The sequence below is a fragment of the Papaver somniferum genome, chromosome 8, assembly GCF_003573695.1.
Source record: "Papaver somniferum cultivar HN1 chromosome 8, ASM357369v1, whole genome shotgun sequence".
NCBI lineage: Eukaryota > Viridiplantae > Streptophyta > Magnoliopsida > Ranunculales > Papaveraceae > Papaver > Papaver somniferum.
Window position 1 is genome coordinate 119,953,054 of NC_039365.1, and position 15,456 is coordinate 119,968,509.

The following is a 15,456-nucleotide window of genomic DNA, read 5'->3' on the forward strand; positions in this document are numbered from 1 at the left end:
TTTCAGGTTGATTCCATGCCTAGAAAACTATATCAGTACATGAGTTTAAGGAAGTAAACTTGCGAAACTTGTTTCGTAGTTGAAATGAATCAAATGATGTATTCTAGAACCGATCCTTAAAAAAGGATCTATACTAGGACCGATCCTTTAAGCAAGGATCTCTAGTAGGATCGGTCATAAGGACCTCTAGCAGGATCGGTCATAAGGACCTCTAGCAGGACCGATCCCTTAATAAGGATCCATTGCTAGACCGATCCTTAATGTTAACCAAATATGATGTTTTCGGATTTTCGGCTATTAACTTAGGTTTTAGCTTTCATAGATATGGTTTGGATAATATGGAAAGTTCACAAGATGTCGACATAATATTTTGAACATATGCTAAACTCTTATTACTTAATGTTCAAGTATTTTCCTTATACTCAAGGTGAGATACCAAACTGAAATATTCTAAAATATATTTCTGTTATTCAAAATGTATATGCTTTTATTTCCCAGTAACTAAAGCATATCTCTGGTTGTTATATTAGTGTATTATATTTTATATGCTAGCTAATATTGAGTTGTCATTCATGAGAGATTTCAGTATATTAGTTGGATTGCAGTTGGAATTGTACAAAACTGAAAAATATGCATTTATTGTATATCTTCAGTATTATTCGGATTTAGAAATTCCTTGTTGTCCAAACTACCTTGGTTATTATAAATAGTGAAGTTTGTCTTTCTTGCAAACTTATCATGTGACACATGGAATTTCTTCTGTAGTTTATGCGAAGAAGCTCGCTAGCAATATTCTCGTAATACTCACTCGAGAGTAAAGTATCCTAACTAGGTTAAATCTCTTATGTGCACTTCGTTTAAAGACTTCTTTGGAATCAGGAAGCTTCTAATAGTATCGTTTGTGAGAAACTATGTCGTATTGCTTATTTATTTTGGATTATTGATTTGATTGACTAACGTTATAGTTGAACCTTGATAGATCTAGTTTGTTTATTATGTGTGATCGTTTCCTCCTGATATAAGGTCACTCGAACTATTCAAGGATCGGCAGTTTTAGATGTGATCTTTTGATTCAAGATCTGAAGGTATGACTTGTGATCATCCGTTGTTAACATACTACGTTTCGTGTATTGTCGATCATAAGGGAATCAAGTTATTTGTGTATGTACTTTGAATACTATAAGACTTACTTTTTGGTATTCTGATCTTTATGATAACTTCATGTCACTTGAGTGACTGGCATCCGGCAAGCTTGTTTATCTGGTATAGAATTTTCATAGCTTGTTGTATAGATCGACAATCTATCACTTGGTGTTTCTCTTCAGAAACCGAATTTGATAGACTGTGAACTAAGATTGATTATTTCGGTAGATTGAGTTAGTTGATCTAACTGATACAAAGGAGTTTATATTGATTAAACAAAAGATCCTTTGTAAATCGACTTATCTCTGATTAACTTGTTAATCTGGGAGATTGATAGAGTAGTTACTTAAACAGATTAGTCCTTTACTGTTTCAGGATATGGTCCAAAGGAGTTGAGAGGTAGAAGTCTTCACAACAGGTGAAGAGACTTAAGATAGTGGACTGTATCTTAGGATTCACGTGCATAGATCAGATTGGTACCAAGCGCTGGGATACTGAAGGAACTGAGTAAATTGGAGTTAGTTTATTTGGTCACAATTATACAAAGTTGGTTGTAATCTTTGTTTAACGGCTTAATTATGAGAGTATTTAAAACTAGACTAGATCCCTGGATTTTCTGCAGTTGCAGTTTTCTCGTTAATAGAATCTTTTGTATGCTTTACTTTACTTCCGCATTATAATTATTGTTTTAGTTATAATAAATTGAATGTACTAATACGTTAATACAACTCTTGGCTTTGATCCTAATATATTGGTTCTGTCTTAATACGTATTCCGTATACCAATTGTTACCTTGTTAAAAAGTAATCTCCTTGATAGTGTTTGTTTGAATTAGATTACACAAGGTGTGTATTTATAGGTTGATATCGAAAAGATTATGGTGTATTTGGTACCCTTGTTATTTCAATTGTTATCAGAGCTGGTAAACATGATATGATATAACAATCTTTGTTTGGTGGGATCCAACCTATAAGACAATGAATTTGGGTTCACATGAATCGAGTTCAGTTAATATACAGCCAAGATTTGATGATTCCAACTATCTGTGGTGGAAATATATTATGAAGTTATTTCTTCAATCGCCTGATTTTGGTATTCATGCATTAGTTTTTGATGGATACAAAGAGTTTAAAAGCTTAGATTCGTATTCTAGTGAAAAGAATGCTCTTGCCAAACAGAATTCAAATGGTTTGAATGTTAATACATGCAGTAACTCTAGATATTCAGTATCATGTCTCCACGTGTCAAATTTCCAAGGAGGCTTGGGATAATCTTGAGAGTATATTCGAGGGTAATAAATCAGAAAAGAAAGCTAGACTTCAAACTCTCACTTATGATTGGGAAAACCTTCGTATGGATGATAACGATACGTTTGAGGATTTTCACTTCAAACTCTTAGAGATTGTGAATTCATCTTTCTCTTTGGGAAAAACTATTTCTGAAAAAGATATAGTGTGCAAGATTCTCATATCGTTACCATTAAGATACAAGTCTAAGAAACACGAAATCATGGAAGCAAATGATCTTTTGACACTTCTTGAAGCTCTCTCATTGGAAAGTTTTTTTTTTTATCATGAGCCCCAATCTAACTAACCAAAAGGTATTGCTTTCAAAGCTGAAAGAAATCCTAAGGTTCCATCTAAGGAAGAAAAGGTTCGATTGATAGACGATTCATACAAGGTGATTGCAGATGATGATATTGTCTCAATCACATCATTCATTACTAGGAAGTTTAGAGATCTTTTAAGAAACATGAATAAGAGATTCATAAAAGATAATCATCTTCCTGTACGACCTCATAAGAACAAAAAGGATCGAGAAGAAGATGATGAATATCAGCCGTAGTGATTCAAGTATAAGGTTTTGGTTATTTGGCTAAAGATTTTCCCAATCTGAGAAAATACAATGGAAGAAAGACTCTTGCTGTAACTCTTGATGAGACCTCAAACTCTTATAATTCTGAAGAAGAGGATACAACTAATATTACACTAGTTGCTAAATTATCGTTTCCTACTTGTACTATTAATAATCCAACCATTTTAAATATGGATATATCTTCCGATGTTAGGAATTATATCAGTACACTAAAAGAGGAAAACACAATGTGTGCAACTGTCAAAAATCAAAGAATAACAAAGCTTCTTTTTTGCAAGTTATGTACTCGATATGGTCATAACTTTCACCATTGATTCATATTCAAAAGAAAAGTCAATACTCTAAAATGGAAAGGTAAAAAACTTACGGACATGTTAAAGATTTTCGATTATGACAGTCATCATCTGGAGCACAGATATAATTTTTCCTCACTTCAAATCTTGCTTCTTATAAAGGTCCAAGATTTTCCGTGTATCGAGGTAAAATGAGAAGTCTTAAAAAGCATATTCGACTAGATTTACAACACTATAAAATCCTCAGTCATGATGATATGTGTTTTGTAAACCTTTATGAGAAATTCTCTCATACTAATACCACTTAAACAGTATTAGGGTTGCATCCTCACTAAAGTGACGAATCTAATTATGAGGAAGCATGCTCGGGTACTTTGTATGTGCTTTGTGGGAGTACATCTAGTTAACAAAAATATTTCTTAAGAATATGTTTCCGGTTATTAATGTGGTATCACCAAAATATATTTTCGGAGATAAAGTTGTTCAGATCTAAACTATGGATCAAAAATCAGTGGATTCTTTTTAAAAAGGTGATTGATCTGAAAGAGTTCTTTTTGAACAAATTCGTACCATCTCTCGATGCTAAGGATCTAAAAAACAGATTAAGAAGAAGCAGTGGTTCAAAAAGAAGGAAAAGTAAAGCTCGTGGAGTAAATTACAATGTATTGAGATGACGACTCAATTATGTATTCAAGCTAAAACACATTTGCATGCTCTTGCTGAGTCATTCACCAAAACTTCTCAAATATAAGGTTATCTTTTTCTCACATGATTAAGTTAATTTGGTGATGTCAACCCATCATCACCTTGTACTGAGAGCATGAAGGAATAAGATGCATCAAAAGATTGATAAAAATTGTTTCTTATTTTATGTCTTTTATGAATAGACTAATCAACTGTTAATTCACGTATATTTGTGTAAAGTTTATTCAAACTATCAAAAAATATGAATGATAAGTTGAGATTGTATTGCTTGTTCTTATTTAAGATCTCTTTGCTTTGCTTTTGGTTATGAGATAAAATTTTGGTTTTTATTAATTATAAGTTTCACTCTCATATTGGGTATCTTTTACGATGTTGTGACCTTTTGTTTAGCGGATTTTATATTCCTTTTGGGTTACTTTATCAAATAATCATAAGAAGATGATGGTGATTAACTCATGTGTGAAGTCAAAATTATACTATTATCAATTTATGTTTCATAAGTCGTGTATTTAATATATATATATATATATATATATATGAGTTTCGGTTTTAGTTTTTTACTTTATAAGTAACAACTAACTTTCGACCTTTCTATGATTAAGGTTGTTTTCTTGTTACTCTTTTATTTTGCAGCGAATAGCAAAAAAAATGGGGAGAGTTCTACAATAAACTGGTGCTTAATGATATATTTTTGTGGAGTGCGTGGTTATAGAAACTGAAGGAAGAATTATAGTTTGGATTTTCAAAGATAGATAACGAGTATTTTTGTTTCATCGCCTTTCTGATAAGAAACTAAGTTAATTTTGATCTTAGTTTTTTCTTATTAAAATAGATATCATTATTTAATATAACTGATAAGAAGCTAGTTATCTAACCTAGTTTTTCTTATGGAAATAGGTACGATTATTCAAGTATAGTCGGCCACCTGATAAGAAATTAGTTATTTAACCTATTTAGGCTTATCGAAATGAAGTACAATTATTTTTGTATAACTGGATCCTGATAAGTAATTAAGTTGCTTTTGATCTTAGTTTAACTTATCGAAATAAGGAGGATTACTTTGGGTAATTTTTCTTTGGTAAGAGGCTAAAACATATTACTTAGCTAGTTTCGGTTTCAGTTTTGGTGTTGCTTATCAAAAATAGTATGTTAGACCTTCTTTGCTTAATTCTTTTAGGTTGTATAGAGTTCTTTGAACTTGTGGGTCCTTTCGATATACTTATTGTATTTTTCATTCTTGTACCATTTTGTGATAAAAATGGGGAGAAATATATGGAGTAGACAATGACTTACAATCACTGAGAAAGGATATATGTGCTAAAAAGTGTATATCTAAACAGAAAAGAGTAAAACAGTGATAAAGGAGGAGAAACATGTCATGTTGTGCATTACATACTACATAATTGAATGACAAATATGTTCGGGTTGAATATATACCTAATTTTACTTTAGAGGGGACTTTTTATTATTCAATAGCTTCAACAACGACATTTATTGTTCGAATGTTTGCGGCGTATGAAGATTGAGTTAAGAAATTGTTATTTAATGACAGTTAAGATATTCTAAGATGTAGCTTTCTTTAAATCACCTGCAAGAAAAAAAAAATCACCTGCAAGAAGATCTTTAATTGCAAGGGAATTAAAAACATAAAGTAATAAATACAACTAAGAGAGTAAATCACCTATTTTTTTTTTCTCTTTATCCATGATCTTCTTCAACCCATCAGCAAGTGGATTGCAAAAAAAATATAACTTGAATAAACTGAGGAAGTGGCATGGCGTGACTGTGGCCAGTGAGAATGAAATTGTCCACTTCATATAAAGTAACCAAGCAAAGGAACTTTAGTCTCCAAACAACATCCCAAGAGTTTTACCACATTTTGATGATTAGTCCGAGATAAAATAATAAACTCATTTATGAAATGATCAATCCGACTCTGGTCCCTAGTTAGCAATTCGGGATTCGGTAAACGTACGGAACGACAAACGTACGAGTATTACACGGTTTTTTAAAATCTAGATTCGGTCCAAAATTCGGTTAACGGGACGTGATTCGTCATTAATTCGGAACGGCATACGTACGTGTATAATTCGATTTATAAATGTGAGTTCGGCTCTGAAAATACGGTATCTATATATAACAAATAATTTGTATTTATAAGGTCATGGAACAATTTTTATGCATATGTGTGAGTTATTTAAGGAAAAAATAAACTCAATATGATGATATTAATAATATATACAACATTAGTTATCCAAGATGACGTCGTATGGTGGTTTAGATGCTTGGTTAGTGAGTTTGAGATCTCTCTCACCTTCACCTTCAAATCTCTTCAGTCGTTTTTGTTTCATAAAAATTACAACACGTCTAATATTCGGTCGTGTATGCTCGGGAGGCAGTAAAGCCCAAAAAGTGGAGTCTTTGAAAAGTAAAAGCTAAATAAATTTATGGCGAATTAAGCGGACGTATCATTCGGGATACGTAAAATTCGTGAACGATTCGCGAATAATCCGAGAATGCCACATAATACGTAACTTGGGTTCGGAGTTGCAAAAGTACGCGAATAAGACGGTAAAATTCGTGATACGAAAAAATTCGCGAACTTACTAACTAGGCTCTGGTCGACTATCTTGGATTTCTTAATGGAAACCTCTTCGATTCCCTTGTAAACTGTTACATAACCTCCTTCTCCGAGCACTCGACCCTTATCATAAATGCCGGTTGCCAATTCTTGCTCTTTTGCTGTGTAAATCTTACTGGATTTAATCCCACCTTCACTTGAGGGTACATTTTGTTTTAGTAACAATCCACCATTCTGCTTGATATTTTTTTTCAGTTTGATGCGGTTTCTCTTCATAAACAACGATCCCAAACCAATACCTGTATCAATTAGTATTAATTGAACTTTTATTTTGTAGTTTAATAAACAATTTAGACTCGCATATAATAAAGCTCGGCTCTGAACCTAAGTATAAACTCTTCAAATTAATCTCTTTTTTCACTGGTAATAACTTAGTACTATTACAAACAAAAAATCTTTTATTTATTTTCAGCTTAGAACACTTCATTTTAGAAGAAAGTTTTGCATACACACCACCTGCAGAATGCTTGATCAACCTACACCTCGATAAGGCAACTGATTGAACAGTTAATGGAACTATTGGGTATATATGAGTTCATTTCTTCATCTTCTCCGCTGAACCAATCTCTTTGGTCTTTTTAAGTATAAGTGACCTTTTCAAAAATAATAGCATAAGGTATTCAATTTTTGAAGTTTGGGTCTGTCTATTCTTCTTCTTACACTACTTCCACTAATAATAATGCAACAATGATGTTTTTCTTTGTGTTTGGGCACAGACCGTACAGTATGGAATTTGTTTCCTGCAAATGGGTTTTACTTGCATTCTTCTCTTTTCTAGAACACACTCGGGTAATCTCCAGAATCCATTATACTTGTTTTTGTTTATTTTAAGTTCTTTCTATTAAAAAGTTTTTGATTTTAAGGAAACGGGTATAAAGCTTGTGTTAGATTTGGCTGTGGATGAATTAATGTGAACTTGGGGGTGGTTGGTTCTTGAAAACCCTCACTATTTGATCTCATATATATATTGTCTAACTTTTGCACCTATTTGAATGCCACCACCATCATCACTCTTTAATGCACCGCCCCACATCCTGCTACATTCATGCATGTTCATACGTATCTTGACCACCATAAGTAACATCTATACCAGCTTCAGTAACATCACAGTTGGCAAATATCGATCATGTCGTGATATTTCAAAACTTCTTTTTGCGAAACATGGTGGACAAATAATTTAAGTTTGAGCAGAAATCTGCTACCAGGAATTTTAAGCACTCGAAAAGAAAATGCCTCAAAGTCCCGAAGTTCTCAAGAAAACCTTGGCACTGGCGAAGAACCATGCGTTATCCAGGAAAATATCAGGGACAGTAGAGATTATAAAATCAAGTGTAAATTGTTAGCTTAAGTTTACGTGTGAATGGGTGGTTGTTAGCATAATCGACATCGTCGGCTAGAGCCATGGTTAGCTTAAAACGTTTAGACTTGGGGCTAACATAGAGTTAGGATTACCCGGGCCAAGATATAATCTCCATCGTCTAAAAAATCCAGACAATCTCAGCTGTTCTTTGAGCTAGATACATATACACCACCTTTCCTTAGAACATTGATTAATTTAGAGTAGGTATTTTTTATTTTTAAAATTTATTTATTCTAAGAAGTTATTTAATTCTAAAACATTATTTATTATTTTACGAACTTCTTATTTTCCAAGTTTCAGTCTTACAGCTATTTAAATAGGAGACAAGTCCTATGTATTAGGACATATTATTATCAAGGGAAGATTAAGAAAATGCCCATGTGAGGAAATGTAAGAAAATGCCCACGTTTTTTTTGAAAATTAAGAAAATGCCCATGCCGTTTGTTTTTTCATCCGGGCCAACCAAACCAGTAAACGCTCATAGACTAAGTCAATTTTTCATTTAACTAGATGAGATTCTGGTGGGCACTATTACTAAACTGCTCATTCCTCTAGAATATCATAATATCATCCTACCGTCAGTTTGATTAATCAATGGCTTAAGCATAAGAAATAAGTGAGTGGGTTGAGTAGAGGACGTGTCCATCTAATGTGTGAACTGTGTACACACAGGTGAGTGGTTTGAGTTGAGGACATGCCCACCTATCCCACCACATCTCTTTTTGTTTGTAAGTATCAAATCAAATTTCTTAGGTTCATTCACTTATGCTATTGTGAATTACAGAGAAGTGGAGATGGTATTTTTCGTCTTGTCACCTTGTTTTCTTTATCTTACGGCCGATTGAAGTAGATTTCTTATTCTGATCCAACATCAACAGATTGGAGATTTTTGAACATGGATTCGAATTGGGTCTAAGCAGTAAAGCCTGTCGATATGGATTTGCTTGAGAATAATTGATTAAATTAGTTCTGAAGTCGATTGAAACAAGATCTAAATGTTGGTTTCATTGATTTTCATGGTTGGGTTCACATTCAATTTGAATTCACGACAACATAAGATTGAATTTGGGATTCTTGGTATGGATTCGTTTTAAGAGTATATTTTTTAATTGGGTAGTTAGATTTTTAAATGAATTGATGATTTCCAACTGATGCAAACCCAAATTGGATATCCAAGGTAATCTGATTATTCTCCCTAACTGTTTGTAAAAATGCTTAACAGAACAATGAGTATGGACTGATTTGCGTCAATTCTAATGGTTGATTAACGTGTATCGGTTAACAATAAGTATGGTTGAATTCTGATGTTGAAGAATCTAAGAAGATGAATTATGATGGGTTTTTGGTGTGAATGATAATGATATTGCAGATGATGGTGTTTCTGAAATGGAAATTTGGCAGCAGAACGGTGGTTGTTGTTGTTGGTCTCTGTTGAAGATGAAGAAGGAATTAAAATAATGAATTAGCTGGTCGTGCAGGACAAGGATTTGAGAGGAACAGGTTGGGTTGTGGTGATTCATGGATCTGTGAATGGGTAAGAACTTGAGATGGAATCTGGTGATGGATGGATTTGAAGAATGTGGTGGTTGTGTTCACTGAAGAGAATTGGATGGAACTGCAGATAGCTAGCCAGTATGGTTCACCAATTGGATGGAACTGCAGATGGCGTTGAGCCAGGAAATGAATTGAATGAGTTGAACTTGCAGCGACTGGTACTAGAGAAAATACAGGCATGGATTGCAGTTTGGAATGGGCACTAGGGAATAAGATGAATAATGTGTTGGTTTTACACAAAGTCAGTTTTTGACTCATTTTGTGCACCAAGTCAACTCGAGTTTAACCGAGTCATCGATCCAGCTCTGGCCAACCAACTGAATAAACGGATAAAATGTCTATTTGCATGAGGGATTTAAGGCCACCCGACCTCTAACGGCCGTTGACCGTTTTTCTGAAAAAACAGGATGGAAAACAAACGGCATGGGCATTTTCTTAAGTTTCAAAAAAACATGGGCATTTTCTTAATTACATTTCCTCACATGGGCATTTTCTTAAGTTTCCCTGTTATCAATCAATTTATTGAGATTTCTCAACTATTATCCTACTTTACTATCGAAATACTTTATTCACGCTTCTGTTCTGCGTTATAATTCTCTGTTTAGAAAGGGTCTTCTCTTACATATTAAATTAATAATACTCGATCCCTAACACTATCCGGCCTCTCCTCACATGACACGTGGTGCACAATCCTACCATAACACTAAACCACATTATCATAATCTCTAGTTCAGTTATTACAGACCAATTTTAGATAAGGGATACCACTACAAGGGAACCCTCCATCGCAATGACTAACTACCCCAAAGGTACATGACAATAGGGAAAAAAACGGTTTAGTCCAAAAACGCGTCAAAAAGTACGGATTAGTCCATCCCGAGTTAATTAGGTACAATTTAGTCCAAAATTTATTTAAAACATGAAAAATACACAAATAATCTTCCTGATTTACAATTTAGTCTAAACATTTACAGTTTAGTCCAAAATGATCCATAATGATGTCAACAATTTTAAATAGTATAAAAAATATTTAAAAACGATTTATCTTTCGCACCACTCGTCCAAAATTCACAAACTTTATATATTCGAAAAGCTCTTTCCAAAATCTACAAAAAGAATACCCATATGACTATATAATTTTCAGTTTTTAAAAAAATTAATTGTATGTGTATAAAAAAAAGTACTCATGCACAAAAGAATCATAACCTTATCAATTTTTCACATGTGCATCATTTCGTACATGCCTACAAAACATACATGAAATTAGTCACCCATACACACAATTCGACCTACTTCTACATGAGAATTAAAGTGGTACACCAATACGTACACCCCTGCAAAACATGCATAAAGTTAATTATTAATAAGCACACAAATCTCCTTTTTCATGGAAAATACACTAGTGTATTAATATGTATACCCTTGCAAATCATGCATAAAATCTATTACTCATAACCACACCTAAAACATGCATAAAACGATAATTCATAACCACATACAAACCTATTTTTTTATGGGAATTACACCGGTGCACCACTTTGTACACCCATGCAAAACATGCATAAAACCTATTGTTCATAACCACATACAAACTTTTTCATGGAAAATACACTGGTACACCAATATTTACACCCCTGCAAAACAAAACATGTATAAAATCGATCATTCATAGCTATAACAAACCTACTTTTTCATGAGAAGTACACAGGTGTACCAATATGTACACACCTACAGAACATGCATTAAATCGATCATGCAGACCTACATGCAGACCTATTTTTCATGAAAAATACAATGGTGCTCTTACAAAACGTGGAACAGACCAAATCTATATCATGGGAATTAAACTGGTGCACCAGTATGTACACACTTATTCAAATTGTATAAACATCACATGGAAACTCAGATGGATTTGAACCTTGAACTTCCGCAAACCTTGTGACAGGCTTGGACGCTCTACCATTTTGAGCTTATGCGCCCTACCATTTTGAGCTTATGAGTCCCTAAATTTAGTACATAAAATTAAAAAAGATTGATGTCAAAGGTGCATCAGGGTATACAGAGTTGTACCATTGACAATCAACAGGGTTACCATGTACGCATTAACAATCAACATTTTTACAACTATAATATCAATTGTTTCATGATCCTATAGACTTAGTTCAGCTACTTCTAAGTGGCGGTCTCTTCTAACCAATATCACCAGTTTTGTACTAAGAGATCAGAATCAGTTTGGGAAAGTATTCCAGATTCAATTAAGATCACAAACTACAAGGTTACGAATTTGTAAACAAACTTGTAACATTAGGCATGACGATTTCATAGTTCAATTACCTGAAGAACTCAAATAAGCACATGCAGAATAGAAACGTAACTGTCAGCTACCTGGATACTTGTTAAAAGAGGTGTTTCCAAGTGACAATCAACCACCATTTCACAACACATCAGTAGTTTTCTCATTTAGGAATATTCTGAACCAATGAGTTCACCTACAAAGAATAAAACTTATGTTAGTAATCATAGAGAATAGATGGTGTACAAGAAAATACACCTCATATAGTCGGTACAAAAAAATCATCAAAGAGATGAATTGGAAATTGAATAAAATTAAATTCAAAAATCCCAATAATAACTGGAAATTTACGCCTACATAAGCTTACACAATATATTTCCACCAGCTTGTGATTTTTGTCATATGTGCACAACAATGTACACTTGTATTACAGGTGCGTTATTATGTACACATGTAATTTTTGTCAGATGTGCACGTGCACAACAATGTACACTTATATCACCGGTGTATTAATATGTACACATGTAATTTCTATCATAACCAACAGTCAGTGACTCATAATATCACTGATTCGACATCCAAGAAATGAAAAAAGCTTGTTCACTGAAATTAGATTAAGAGTCCTGTAATGGGCTTGAGCCAATTTTAGAAATTCATGTAACTACTTGTCGCCAAATCTAGGCTCCATGTATTGTTACATTCACAGGAATGCCAGTCGTTATATATTGCCTAATTTATGCTCTGGATATTATGCAATAAATGCTTATCTACAACATTAGCTAGTCTTGTAAGTTATTTTGGAAAGCTAGCTTACTACTCTACTCAAACTCGCCTAATTTATGCTCTGGATATTTTACAATAGATGCTTATCTACAACATTAGGGAGTCTTGTACGTTATTTGGGAAAGCTAGCTTACTACTCTACTCAAACTCCGACAATAGAAGATTAACATAGAAGGAGTATCAAAATATATATAAAAATTTATCAAAATTATTATAATTAAAAATGCACTTACTTTCTTAAACAATTCAAGGTATCTGTGATTGTCCGAGTTTAAATATACTTTCAAATAATATAAGCTATGCATGTTCAGAACCCAAATTTTTTTCGTCAGATCCTAAACTAGCATAAATATGTAAAATGTTAGAATCAAGATGATAAGTGTTGCTTACATGTCGTCAGTTGTCTCCTCTACTGTCTTCAGTAGCATTTCAGTGATGCATGTTTCACAATGCTTTTCTAAACCTTCTCCTACATTGAATGCAGTAACTACAATAAATACAAAGTGTTGATCAAGAACTTCCATAATAAGAGAGTACTCGTGCTATTCTGCCATGGTGGATATATAGTCTGACAAAGGTCGACTCATCTGCAGAAAAATGTGCACTGTCAAGTACAATGAACAAATAGAATGTACATGAATGAAAAAAGACGGTCATCTGCGAATCGATCTTGACAGATCTGCAAGAGCATATAAAAGTGCATCATCAATCAACAGAGAAAGTTGTCGGTGGACATCAAATAAACAGACTAATGTAGTATTTAAGATATTTTACATTTTCCAGATTTGTTCAATAGTTTTCCACCCATAATTTCTGACTGTTTCTGTTTGCCTCTTATTCGACCTCTTATTGTACAAAATACAATGTACAGTAATGCGCACATCATATATAAATGAAGAATGTCATTTGTCTCTCTCACCTCATCATCATGAACACTTACAGTGTATTCTTAAACCGAACACACCTGATTAGCAAATAATGTAGTGCCAATAGCTTAACAAGTGTACAACTATGTGCACATTAACAATCAGCAGGTGTACAACTACGTACACATTAAAAATCAACAGGTGTACAACTATGTATACATTAACAAAAGGCCACAATTGTACTCGCAAGTCACAACAGCAAATTATCAACAAGAGAACTAAACTGGACAATTTAAAAATGCATTCCCCTAGCACTTAGTTAGAAGAAACAAACACTAATAATGTAGAAGCAACCAATTTTGTTGCTATAAATAAATTCTACAAGATAACAGTAGATAGCTAATAGTTTATGCTTTCTAGCCATACAATAAAGATCACATTTTTCACGGGAGCATTAAGGCCACTTCTAGAATGAAAACATTAGCTTGTTGTTTGAGCTAGTTACCGTCGATTGTAATTCTAAATATATAAACAGCAAAATCAAAGCAAAAAGCAATACAAAGACTTAAAGCAAATGAAAAGCTTAAGTGTCGCATTGAGAACAAAGTAAAGGAATTCACTCTTTTTGTTTCATGAAGTTTATATAGTCATACTTCGAAATAACTAAAAAATGACAAGTCACAAATATTATATATATAAGAACTTAATATTTCGAATAAGAAAAATTTAAATTATAAATCCACGGGGAAGTTACATAGTTCCAAATGATGATACAACATAATCCGAGCTTGATCTAACACGATGTTTACACACAAAATCTTCGTTTGTTAAATGTACTAATATGTGAAGAGTTCTTCGGCACAGAAAATGTGTCTGCAAAAGCACTATATATTATTGCTGATGTGATGCTTGACGAAAGTACTGGTAGGTAGGAAGAAGGTCTTCCTGTAATACGAAAAAGAAATATCAACTTTATTTGTTGAAATTTGGAACATTTTAGCTCACTGGATGATGCTCGGCATATTACACAATACGAAAAGTCTTGAGAGAAAGGAACACATGAATGGGTAAGGTATTGGCAGGTGGTCAGTTCCTGCCAAAAAGAAAAAAATCACATGCCATATAAACAATTTAGAGCGACACTCAACTAAATCACTCGACAAGTTAATTTGTGCTACTAATCCTAGCAAGAGTATCAACATATTACCACTATAATATACAAACACGCATATATTACCTTTACAAGATTCTTTTTATGGACTAAACCAGAAGACTAGAACAAGGCTCATAACTCCCACTGTAACACTAAAAAATCAAAACAGTAAGTATATATAAAGTCTAAACTATTTTACACAATCAAGAAACTAACATTTATTCCTTACAAACGATACCCACTCATTAATTTTGTCTCACCATTTGTTTTAAAAGAAATAGGCTTCAAACAAACTCAAATTCCCTATCCATAAAAAAGAAAAAAGAAACCTACAATTTTAACACAGCAAGATCTAAAATACGATCAAAATAAAAAAACTATAACCAATCACAAAAACACAAAAACAACACCAAACCAAAATATTTATTATCCAATTCAGTTCAAATTACTTAGTCAATCAACAAATAAGATATATAATCACGATCGAATTCAAATAAAAATACAATAGTTTAAGATTTTGGGAAAGATTAGATGGGTAATAGAAATTAGATTGTGCCGATCAAAAATATAATTAGGTTTTAAATTGAGATTAAGGAGAAAAGATAGATCGAAATTCAATCAGGAGCCCTAAAAATTTTGTGCGAAAATTTTCTTCGAAATTTTTTATGATTATTAACTCAAAATGATGAGAATCATCCCAAGATTACAGATTGAAACGCGGATTGTGAATCAGAATTTTTTTTTTTGATATGAAATCAAACCTTTTTAGTTTTCAAAATCTCAAAAAAAA

The 15,456-nt window shown here is 33.0% G+C and overlaps 1 long non-coding RNA gene across 1 annotated transcript in view; it reads right to left on the bottom strand.

Annotated features, from left to right (window-relative positions):
- Nucleotides 1–14,184: 14,184 nt before the first annotated feature.
- Nucleotides 14,185–15,456, bottom strand: part of LOC113302797 — a 1,630-nt gene continuing 358 nt past the window's right edge. Inside the window, exons 2-3 of the long non-coding RNA XR_003337099.1 lie at nucleotides 14,751–14,818; nucleotides 14,185–14,606 (exon numbers count right to left, since the gene is read on the bottom strand). This is a non-coding gene — a long non-coding RNA (uncharacterized LOC113302797). The remainder of the gene's footprint in view (nucleotides 14,607–14,750; nucleotides 14,819–15,456) is intronic.